Below are 10,476 nucleotides of genomic sequence, written 5' to 3' on the forward strand. Positions count from 1 at the left end.
ACTTTTTGCTTTTCTAGTTCCATTGATCAGTTGATCTTTTAATTATTATTCTTGTTCTAACCTCTGAATATTAATTTGTGGTTTGATCCACTTGTTTCGTAGTGCATGTTTTCTTTTATCATATCAAATTGATTTTTCAATGGACAGAGACTAGAAACAGCCACTGAGCAAATGGAATTGATATTCATAGAAGGTCGCTTTTCAGGATCATTTGCCAGACACGATTGGCAAACAATAGAAAGGGTTGATGCATTAGTATGTGATGTTACTGGATCTCCATTCCAGCATTAACAAGAGTTAATTCCACTTTGGAAAAAACAGTTCTACGAATGATATTGATCAGAGGGATTAGGCCATTCATGTGTGACGACATGGAGAATGAGACAAGCCATAAAGAAAGACATCTAGTTATAGTCAGAAATTGGGAATTGTCTTTTCTTTCTTGCGAGCTTCAGGAGGCATCATAACAGTATTATTATCTGGTGCTACAGAAGTTCTTGAGCTTAAAAGTGTCTGCATTTCTAGACACTCCCGGTGGAGATTTTAGCTACAAATTAGAAGTCATAATATGTTATTGGCTGTGAGATTCACGATGGACAATGGGGGGTCTCTTACAATGAGATAATTGAGACCTTCGCAACACAGAAGAATGGAGTATTTTAGTGAAGGGGAGATCCGAGGTGATTTCTCAACATGTGTAAAGAATGAGAAGATACTCCATACTAACATTAGGTAGCGATTGTTGGTCTAGAATGGACACCTATTACTGGGACAATGTTAGGATGACGTTATTGGGACTATGACAAAGACATTCTTCAATAAATTGAGCTAACGGTTCTTCTAAAAAATGTGGAAAACAAAGTAACATGTTATAACACAAACATGATTTTTAGGTCACTTCCCCAGATTATTAGGAAGTAACAAAATACATTCTTTTAAAGTAGTGTAGTAAATAATTATATATGGTACAACTACACGTTAATGTTTATTAAGATTATTAAGCTTAGGAAAAGAGGTGTACTGAGAACAAAGGGGACTGTTCTAATCTTGGTTACAATTTGTACCTGTACAATAGCTTTAGGTAAGGTTTTCCAGCGCAAAATCAGACCAATAAACTCTAAACCTCAGAAAACAGACCATAAGCTCCATGACCGCCGTATGTGTTTTCCGTCTCCTTTACATATGTACAAATAAAGGTTGGGAGCCGATCTTGAGACATTTTCGCGGAATACGGGTCTCAGGGATTTATTCGGCAGTCAATGACATCACAATGGTTTGTGATGCACAAAACGTTTTACATGGAATTGTGAGTCTATTAAATGAGATGAATATTCTGGCATCTTCTACGAAAGATTTGAACTAAGAGTAAGTTGATAGTAGTTAAAGAGCTACAACTCCAATCATAGCTAGAAGGAGGACCATCGTCATAGTGTGGCAATCAATACAGAAATTTATATTCATGATTGTGGGCACATCAGTGGATTATACTATTGAATTTAGAATGTCATTGAATTAGCAATGTAAAAATTTGTAAATAATGTTATAATATAACAAACCACAAAAGTACTAGTTAGTTAGTATGACATTGAATATTGGGATTCAATAGTTGAATCCATAGGGTAACATATGCACATGATTATAATTTGGCCATTTAGAAAGGTTTGACAGGTAAAAAAGTTATTACAAGAGTACTCGTGACATTGTCTCTTCCCTTTGGGTGGTTGCTTATGGCTGTGGTCAGGTCGCTTATGAGAGGCTCCAAACATAAGGAAATTAGAGTACCTATGCCAAACTTTCCTTCAAAGATGATCCATCAAGGTGCCTTTTGTTAATTTCAAAAGTATTGTATAGGATGTGTCAATTTTAGGTTTAAATATTACTGCCAAGTTCTTCATTGTGTTAATAATTAATTAGAAGTTTCTGATTACTTGCTGGAATAGCTTATTACATGCCTAATTTGAACCTTTATGTTTTCAAAGTTAAATTTATTATATTTTTGAAATCCTAAAATGGTAGTAGATCCATGTCATACAAACTGTTGTGCACTAACAATTTAATACTTGAAATTACGTATGGTTCAATCTCTACAATAATACCACTTACTAGGAAGTGTGCAGTCTATGTTCACAAAAATTGTCAAAACTTTTAGTATAGTTATAGTATGACCTTACTGAAATAATTTTAGTTAGATTATAGTTAGTTAACTAAATTACAAGTGCTCTACTAAAAATAATTTTTAGTTAGAGTTAATATCGATAATTAAAAAACAACACTACAGGCCAACTTCAGGTAGATCTGAAGACTATTTAGATATTGGAATTAGAGTTAGAAATAAGTGAAAGCTGTCAGAATGTTAAATGAACAGGGAAAAACCAGGTTGAGTAATATTTATAAAGCATTTTGTTATTTCACCTATGTGTTAATATTACTATGTTTCATTATACATGAAAGCCCATGCAATACGTGTTACCACAAGTTAAAGTAATATGTTAAATTCACCAAAGGCAAAGTTCTCTACTATGCTATGACGTCATATCAGCCATGAATAGAGGTTTATTTCATATGACTAACTTGTTGTTCAGTTAGTAGGAATGCCTATGGTTTCGATTATTGGTCAATAAACTCCAAAGATGGCTGCATAGTTTTGCACCTGCTATTGTGATATTCTTCATGTTTCTGAGAACAGCCAAAGCAAGGAGGAAAAGAGATTTTAATGATCATGTAGTCTTGGAATAGTCTTTGTAGTAGTTTTGAGAAATAATATACATTCACCTGTAGAAACTAAAGATTTATTTACCAATATAATTATGGTTTTATAGATTGGATGATGCAAACTATTGATAAATTTATAGAATAATATTGTTTGTATATTATTATTTTATAAAACTGTTAAAAACTATTAAGACAAGTGTCATCCAAACTCTTGAATTTTGCTTCGTCTTGTTGCATCATGGTATCTTTTAATTATTAAGGTTATATTGGTTAAATCAAAACAATCAGTTTTTATGTGATAAGACTCACATGGAAAGCAGTTACTTTATTGGGTCAGCAGACATGCCCTAATTGGCAGAAATTTGGACAGAAGGTTCAATGTGTGCCATACAATATTATTGCTTAGCAGTGACTGTATGGAAGGAGACTAAGTAATTGTGTGAATGTAGGGATCAATAGAAGTAGCATTTATTACAAGTACTCCATGGAGTTCTGACTCTAATCTTGTAATCAAAGCAGTTATAGTAAATACATGAACTTTTCTGTGATGGATAGTTAGTACCACAAAGATAAGCCCCCATAGATTTGTACTATTGGGGAAATTGTATCAGAAATATAATGTCAAGACAGATATCTTGTTGGGAATATTTTAACTTAATTACTTCTTTAACACAGATTTATGATCATCCAAAGGACCTTTTTTAAAGCGTTTTCTATTATAGTAATAACTGGAACAGTACTCTAATCATTATTTCATACTATATAGGTCGCATGAGGACATGTATATTATAAGATCATCATTGAATAATGTAAGACTGTAAATGAAACAAAGTCAACAGTTGAAAACAAACTGTCATATTATAACATCTAGTCATTATCCAAAATGGCCCTAAAAACAAAACACAATATTATTTTGTTGTGGACCAGAAAGAATAATTGAAAATAGTAATCTTCCAGTTGGATATTACGTAACAATGAGAAAGAAAGAAGGCAACAATATTATGATCCTATCAGAAACTACTAAGAAAGTTCATAAAAAAAAGAATTAACAATTCTTATATGATACTTGGTTACACTGTAGTAAATGGTAGTATGTTTTTTAGTGACTGATGAGAAGACTGATGATATCAGGAAAAAAAGTAAAAGTTAGGTAAGAATTAATTTGTGTCATTATTGTTATATGATCAAGCAACAATATTGAATGGCCACTACTAGAGGAAATGAAAAACTGAATATGTCATAAACAATGAAACATTTTTACATTTCGTCAAGTATCTAGGAATTCTCCATTTAATTGCTTATTTATGAAAATTATTTTTAGTTTCATTTTTGAGGTAATAGGGACGTAATTAATATTTAGATATGTTATGAGATAAGTTGTAAAATTATTATGTTCTATTTTAGTGATGGCGACCTGTAATAATAGCACATTGATCAGTCCTCAGGTTCAGCTCTGAAGAGTTCCAAACTATTCCTTAATGCGAATGGCATAAAAATTGTCGAAAGCTCCGTATTGTCAGCAACAAATGGTGTTGCCAGCAAGAGCGATTTGTACAAAACCTTGAAGAAAAACAGAGGCCGAAGGAGAGATAAAAGGTCTGATCAGCATAAGTTGTCCAGCTTTCTTCTAAGTATGCTAACCTTCATACTGTTACAGGAGTGCCACCAAGTACCTATTTCTCAAATGTCAGCAGGAATTAACTAGATTTGCTAAAACCCAAACTATGGGAGGAAGGTATGGAGAAACAATGTCTCCAAGACAGGGTTATGATGGGCACAGTCTCAAGAGAAAAACTTTATGATGGTGATGTGTTATAGTCAAGATTCCTCGTATAAACAGTATGTCATGGGCTGTACATTGTGGAAAAAAAAACTTGGCCCCATGTCATTATTATTGTAAAATCTCATAGTGGTTCTCGGTGAGGTGTCATATTGATCAAAGTCTTAGACGGGAGTTTGATAGAGACTAGTACTGAAGATAGCCTAGTGCGTGGTTGGGTGATACAACCTCGAGTGGATATCAGACCAATTGATAATTTTACCACCGCTAAAGATTCTGTACATCAGCAATATGGTGTTACTGCTCAACTTCCAATTTGGAAACAACTCAATTCTACAGCAATCCGTAAACCTCCATATTTTCATTTAATTCACTTATCCTACACGTAATCAAAGACCCGACAGGTACTTTTAGACCCCTTAACTTAAGTGGGGAGGAATGTAGTGTGGTGGTAATTGGATGATGATGTTGTTAGTATTGTCCAATGATTGTGTTATTGGATGTAATTATATTATGAGTCAGTGTCTCGTTGGTTTTGGTCAGACACACATGTTCACGCTTTGTTGTGATTGTGTATTCTCTTCTTTGTTATTTCTGTATAATCCTATTATTTTAAATTTTCATTTTGCAGTTACTTACAGATATGTTAACATGTTAAATTGATTTACACGACATGTGTACCACTAACGACAGATCTAGTCATAAAGTATAACATACGATAAACTGTGATGCATATGTAAGTTGATATATGATTGGAGGTATGGCAAAAATATGTCTTTTACCCTATAGCTCATATCGTATATAAGTATCATGCACATCAACGATAGGTAGATATAAATATAAACTCTTACTAATACCCTGGAGATATTCCATTTTACCTGAAATAAGTGCATAAACTTTCATCACCATATAATGTTTTAGTGTAATTTTGTAATATTTGGTATAGTATGTAAAATCTGCTACATTGTTGTACAAACAATACTTTAGGAGAATAAAAAACTTTCGTTAAGACTGATTGTTGTTTCTATAAAACTTTTAAAAAGCAAAATTGCTACATATTACAAGCACAATAATACATGAAACTTTGAATGCTCTGTCGAACTTGTTTCAATTCCTCTCCAAGTCTCAAACCTGCTCCTTAACGAAATGTTCTCGTTTGTTCTTTATTTGAAAAGTCCAGCGGTATTTTCTCTTAATTTGATACAGCTAGTTGATATGAGCATGTTTGTGTTCTGCTTTTCTTGTTCAAACGTAGACCTTCTTTTGCATTTCTGTATTTACTTGTTGCAATTTGTTAGTGTAACTCCGTTCTTCTTGTGCCACACCTGGAACCCGCAAAGTATTGTTGTGTTTTCTTCTTTTCTTCTTCCAACTTTTGAGCAGCTTCTGCGGCTGCTCATACCCATCGATCAAACACAGCATCCGTTTGTGCTTTCTCCATTTCTGTTCCAATTTACAGCATTTATCTTGTGTTTGTTCTAAAACTCTCTCCACATGACAAGTATTGCATTGATTTCTCCTTCTCTCTTCTAATCAGAGAATACTGCTGTACTTCTTCCATTGTTTTCTTTGATACCATAGCATCCTTTTGTGCTTTCTCCTTTCTTGGGTAATCGATACATTGTCTTGTTCCATTTCTTCTCTGGTTTCAATTTAAAGGACAATATCTTGTGTTTGTTCCATTTGCGTTCTAATGCTTTAGGCATAATCTTGTACTTGTCCATTTCGTTTTCTAAACCTTGACATACGCAGTGATTGTTGCATTTCTTCTTGTCAAAAGCAAAACATCAGATACTTATTTTCATTTTATTGTTCTAATTCATTAATAGTGTCTTGAACTTTTCATTTTTCTTGTTTCAATCGCATGATATTCTCTTGCATTGTTTCCTTTCTACTTCTATCTGATAGCATACTTTGTACTTTCTCTTCTGTCTGTTCCAATTTATGAGACGAGTTTCTACTTCTCTTTCTTGCTGCATGGATTAACTTGTCTTGTGCTCTCTTTATCTTGTTCCGTTGAGCGATTTGATCTTGTAATTTTTCCTTTTTTGTGCAATTGTTACATTGTCTTGTGCTCTCTTTTCTTTCCTGTTACATTGACGGTTGATCTTGTAATTTCTCTTCTCTTTCGAATCGATTGACATTGTCTGTGCTTCATTCGTTTTTGTGCTAATCTTGAGGATAATTGGTGTGTGTACATCCTCTTACAACAGACAGCATTAGTTTGTGCTTCATTCCTTTCTTTCATAATGAATATCTTGTTAACTCGTAACTGATCCACTTGTTTCTTGTGCATTGAGTTTCGTTATCATCTCTAATTGAGTCTTCAATGGACCGAGACAGAAACAGCAGTGAGTTACATGTAATAGGCATTATCATAGTAGGTAGTTCTCAGGATAATTTTCCAGGACAAGATTTGAAAGAAATGAAGGGTTAGCATTAGATATTGCTGTTGGATATCTGGATTCTACTATCCCATTCATAACAAGAGTATAATTCCCACTTGGAAAAACCGTTCGAGAATGAATTCATCAGAGGGTTTAGCATTCATGTGTGAAGACATGCAGAATAAGGAAAAGCCATAAGAAAAGACATCAGCTTATAGTCATAAACTGGAATTGTCCGGAGCTTCAGGAGGCATCATAAACAGAATACCTGGTTGTACAGACAGTTGTTGGAATCTAAATGTGTCTGTCATCTAGACAACCCAGGTAGGGATTTATTTAGTACAAATTAAGAGGTCAAATAAATGTTATTGGCTGTGAGATCACGATGGGACAATGGGAGGCCTCGTACAATGAGTAATTGAGACCCTTTGCCAAACATCAAGACGTATAGGGATTTATTTGAAGTGGGAGACCACGATGTGATTCTAAACATTGTTTAATGACATAGGAAATACTCCATTACGAACATAGGTAGTGATGTTAGGTCGAGAATGACACCTATAAAATGGACAATTTAGGATGGTTGTTGACTCTGACAAAGACATTCTTCAATACATTTAGCTAACGTTTCTTCCTAAAATGTGGGAAAAAAAGTACCCATTATCAAAACAAACATTAAAGTTTAGGGTTCATCCCACAGGACTTTAGGAAAGTTAAACATTGAAATAAGTGGCGTTGAACAGCATCATTCGCGTTGCCAGTCCCTCTGATAGAGGGAGGGGCCTAAATTATAAATAGATTATTGATAATTTGCAAGTCTACATTCCCATTTTACTATAGCTTTGGTTTACTACAGATTTTATATTTAAATATAAGGCCACATATCTAAAGTGTTAAACAACTTCTTCTTGACCTTGATATTGGCCATAAAATGAGGAAATGATCCGTACTGCATGGCGTTATTTCTGTTTTTGCAGATATTTTATGTAATATTTATATTACAAAGGAGATACTTAATAGCAGACAAGTTCAGACTAACTAACATTACATTAAATAGCAGGGTTAAGTACTAAAAGCCAAAAAAAACTTCAGAAGTTTCAGTGAAGGACACCAAAGTCTAACATATTGGCAAGATGGAATAAATGACCACCTTTGGAAAAATTGACCAATATTTGATGGACTGAGAGGAATGCGGCGAGAAGTGTAGTGACCAATAAATTGGGAGAAGAATTACTGAAACGGCTATTTATCAACTGACAACCCGACCAATGACAAAGTAATAATATACTGATTAATGATAACGATAACAACTGTAGCTAGCAAATAAGACAACTTATGGGACAAATGACAAAATACTAAAAGCATGCAGTAGTATTTAGTATCGATACATGACGTAATATATACAATAATCAATATATAATTATACCATGGGAGGTTCAAGTAGGTACTTAGTATATCACAATAAGTGAAAAAATAATTAATTTGCCCCTTAGGGGACAATCTACTAGAAAAATTTTTTTATTGCCAGGTTCATTTAATTTATGATATACATATGGCAAACAGTTCCTAGCAGTTAAAATTTGCACTATACTTTCACTAAACTCACTAAAGGGTTGTCTCCAGAATCTTGTGATGAGGAGTATCTCAGTATAGTGTAGATTTGATAAAGCTCTCTGAGTACATAACATATGGGGGGAAAATAACTGGAGGCTACTACAACCCACTTGTATATCTTGACTGAATATGCAGCCGTAACATCATTGTGCATAAAAACATTTGAAAGCTTCTGAATCCTTTTTTATAATCACTCAGTCATATACTAGGCAAAAACACATGTACATCTGGAAAATGTTAATCTGCCTTAAATTATACGTAACTTGTATCATTAATAATTTTATGTAGGATGATAGATTAGTAAATTATCATCTAGAGTTTAGGGTGCAAATTCTGAGTTTTGAAACCGATCCATACTATGAGGGTTTTTACCAGTATCAATTAGAACTTCTTAGTCATAGCACATGTATTATTATTGACAAATAACTTATTATTGTCCTTCAATTCATGCACTGGTCAGTTGGTTTCAAGTGTTGTGTTTTGCACATATTCATAATAGTTATAGTTATAGTAACGGTAGCCTATGTAGTTTTGTTTAGTAAGTTACTAAAATTAAACAAAAAATTAGTTATAGTTAAAGTTATTAGTTTTAGTTAGTTTACACAAGTATGTAAAACATCCCTATATTCTTGCTTTGAAAAACATAACTTCTCTTCTAAGTTGGTCTGTAATCTGTTATGCGTCCTTGCAACTATACCTCTGTTGAGAAAATGCGTTTACAGGAGTGTTTGATTTGGAATGCCATAGCAAGTCCTTGCAAACTGGAGCAACTTGGGGTAATGTTTTTCTGACCAAATCCAAATCAAGTGAGTCATCAGAGTCATCTCCTGAGGCAAATTTGAGTGATGTGATGTTGGCATACTTGGCTTAGATGTTTCAGCATCCTGTCAAACCACGTAGCCAGTTGTAATGTGAGCTGTGCTGATGCTGTCGTAGGGGTCTTCTATGGTGGCATAGTAGACGGGGAAGTTCTGGACTTTCTTTCTTGATAAGCTTTTACATCACCACACGGAAGTAATCATACTTTTTTTAGGATGTATTACTGAGTCATATGTTTCCGTTAGCAACTCCCACTTCTTTCCATCACTCATGTTTCCTGCCTACAGAAACTTCCTTCCTGTTTCCACATCCACTGCATTGTCCAGGCCATAGACCACACTACTTCCTCCTTAGCTCCTATCTATCCGCCCCCCACCTGGAAATATCTTTGACTAAAATTTTTTCAAAATTAAAAATACATCATTATGATAATTAAGTTATATGTGCCACCCACGGACAGGACTATATAAAGGCACAGGCGGTCGTCTAAGCGCGTAGCTGAGTAAGCTGGAGGTAAGTAATACTACCATGGCTGAAAAAAGATTAAATATCAGAACTTCTATCAAGATGGTACTCGGGTTGGTGGATGTTCTGAACTTAAGGATATAATCCGAACTCTCTACATTGATCTACTGCTGATAATCCCCTCAGTAGTGGATATTGTTGAGCATTGGCTGGATGGCACTTTATTGTATGATAGTTTTTAGCAAGCCAAGCCCACTGAGAAGGAGATGATTTCTTTGATGCTGATACAAACTACAATAGAATATGCTATGCTGGTTGTCGCTTTAAAGAACAAGGCTAAGCGCGGTTTCAACAACTACTTCTACAAGTTATCGATGGCCAAACTATTTGGAGCTATTGGAAACTACTAGGAAGTATATAAGGATAATGGATCTATACTCTATCAAGTTACAAGAAGTTGTACTTGCTACATCAACATTGGTCCTATGCTATACTTGAGGCGCTAAACCCTAAGAAGGACTCCTCTGATGTAGGTTATCTTGCAAAACCTGCATCAGAAATATGGAGATTCTAAAGATATGAAAGCTAACCAAGAATGAATGAATAGGGAATATTGTTTCGGGTGGGGGGGGGGGGGGGGGGGGGGGGGGGGGGGGGGGGGGGGGGGGGGGGGGGGGGGGGGGGGGGGGGGGGGGGGGG

The sequence above is a fragment of the Gigantopelta aegis genome, unplaced genomic scaffold (assembly GCF_016097555.1).
Source record: "Gigantopelta aegis isolate Gae_Host unplaced genomic scaffold, Gae_host_genome ctg3113_pilon_pilon, whole genome shotgun sequence".
Taxonomy (NCBI): domain Eukaryota; kingdom Metazoa; phylum Mollusca; class Gastropoda; order Neomphalida; family Peltospiridae; genus Gigantopelta; species Gigantopelta aegis.